Source organism: Temnothorax nylanderi, unplaced genomic scaffold (genome assembly GCF_030848795.1).
Source record: "Temnothorax nylanderi isolate EJ_2023f unplaced genomic scaffold, tnyl_v1.0 TNYL_tig0775_pilon, whole genome shotgun sequence".
Lineage (NCBI taxonomy): Eukaryota > Metazoa > Arthropoda > Insecta > Hymenoptera > Formicidae > Temnothorax > Temnothorax nylanderi.
In genome coordinates, this window is record NW_027249837.1 from 9,560 (window position 1) to 11,912 (window position 2,353).

Sequence of the window (2,353 nt, forward strand, 5' to 3'; positions counted from 1 at the left end):
GTGTGAAAACAAGTAAGTTTTGTTTAATTTATAGAGCTATATATTTTTATATCTTTTTGCGAATTGTATTATTTTGAAAGTAATCTCATTATTTTTTTCTACAGCATCTCGTTGGAGCGTCGCGCGGTTCGTATACTAGGCAGACGATACGCATTGACATCAACGGCTTATAAATATTTGGATATTGGAATCAGCGTGGGACCTGTGTCCTCTGTGGAACTACTTCTCGGTGATAACCGAGGAAATCAGATGGTGTTGGCTCATACGACGTGGACAGCGCTAATTGAAAGACGTGCGGATATCGAACGACTCCTGCAGTCAACCGCACCTTCATCAATGTTGATTCGAGATCTGCGTATAGAACTCGTAAAAATACGCGATGCGAATGTTGTAAAACTTACGTTGCATAATAATTCCATGTATATGAAATCATCGACCGTATTCTTCTTGTTCGAACTAGAACATTGCGTCGAGAATGTGTATTTTCAACTATGCCAAAATATTCATGGCGTAAGTGAAAAATTTAAACAATTTGTAATCATTTTACGAAGAAATTGTATAACCGATAAATGTGATGCAGCGAGAACTTTGCGCGTTGTTTTTGATAAAAATTCGATTATCGATTGCGAATTATTAGCTTATGCTTTAGACAATATTGTATACGATGCGACACATGAGAAATAAATTAACGTTTATATGATAAAAAGTTTATTATCTTTCAATTCTCCCAATTATTTATTATAAAGAAAAGAAACGTGAACGAGGAGACGCGAGAGAGAACGCGAACGAAGAGATGCGAACGAGAGAGAACGCGAGCGAAGGGACGCGAGCGACAGAGAACGCGCCTATGTATTCTTGCCCGCCATTGTAGTGCGAGACATATTTCATCTTTATTTCTTTTCGTCGTAAGGGGCTGTCCGATTTTAAACTGTTACCATATTGTTTTCTCTGGTGACATTTTACCCCCGCTTCGTTTTGCAACCTTCGTTAAATTCAGTCTCGTCGAGTTCCCGAGCAGTTCGGACGTGTTTCATGAAAATTTCGCAAAAGTTAGTGATTTCTTTTTGAACAAGTTTTGTTGTTATTTTTAAATTATTTGCATATTAAAAATTACAATTATGGCCGAACGTGTGGAAAGAATAGAAGACCATATCGAAATTACTTATCCGGCTGCAGGAGTAAGTTTACATAATTGTATATTTAAAATATTTTTAATAATTTTTAAATATTTAAAATAATTATTCTTTTTTTCATATCGAAAAGACGTTATATATATTGCCAGTCAGGTCGATTTAAATTACTTTAATTGTTATTCTTTTTTGTTACAGTGGATATGGGTAGGCAACTTGCCCGTAGTTGAAATAAAGATAAATAATATGGTGAGGATTCGGATCCCTCGCAATCCGGTACGTATGAAAATATTCATAAATTTTACATTTTTTTAAATTTTTGTTTATTCTGTTTTCAGCGCGTTATATACATGCATGAGATTAATATACGAGGATTCATAAATTTGGCGCGCCAGCGTTGGGTGCGTTGGTTTAGGACGGATGACCAGGAAAACAACGCTGTAATCTGGGAAACTTCCGGGGACGGCGATATTTTCGGATTACGTCGTTTATTCGATATGGAGGCCTTTGAAGAGGAAGAAGAAGAACACTGGTAAATTACTTGTTTTTCCAATACAAAATATTGAATAAACATTGCTTTATATTAATCATTATTGCATTTGTGTGTTTCAGGTGAAGATCCTCCACATGCTCAATATATTGCACTTATAAATTTTTTTAATTTTATGATATACATTTTTTCTTAAAATAAAAAAGAAAAAAATATTAAATAATTATAATATCTATTCCTTTTCTTTCTCCCCTTCCTTACATAGTTTAATTATATATAATAAAATATATTTACAAATCATCAAAATATTTGCGATACATAATTATGTAGATTAAAGAATATTTTCAGATACTTAAATATAAGCTGCATTATTAGTCTTCTTTATTTTAAAAAAATATTTTGATTTTTGAAGTATTAAAATTCTTATGGCATGGTTCAATACATATTTAATATATTTAAAAAATTAGTTTTTTAGAGAAGGGCATGTAGTCCAATTAATGAATAAGAAAGAGAGAGAACGCGAACGAGAAGACGGTCCTTTTTGAGAGGAAGAAAGAAGAAAAGAAGGAAAGAAGGAAATAACGCGCGACGTCATAACCGATCGGTGCTGCAAAAAAAACATGACCTAGTGAACCTGTGACCCGCATGTTCGCCAAAAAACCTATAAATTGTCCTAAACACCGTACGTAAAGAGGACATCGGGACCCTAGACATGCACAGCGGGGGTCTCCGA

The 2,353-nt window shown here is 34.1% G+C and overlaps 1 long non-coding RNA gene across 1 annotated transcript; it reads left to right on the forward strand.

Annotated features, from left to right (window-relative positions):
• Positions 1-1,260: 1,260 nt before the first annotated feature.
• On the forward strand, positions 1,261-1,843 carry LOC139785309 (uncharacterized). Its single transcript, XR_011721891.1, has 3 exons — positions 1,261-1,406; positions 1,469-1,662; positions 1,743-1,843. It is a non-coding gene; the product is annotated as an uncharacterized lncRNA (long non-coding RNA).
• The last annotated feature ends 510 nt before the right edge of the window (positions 1,844-2,353 follow it).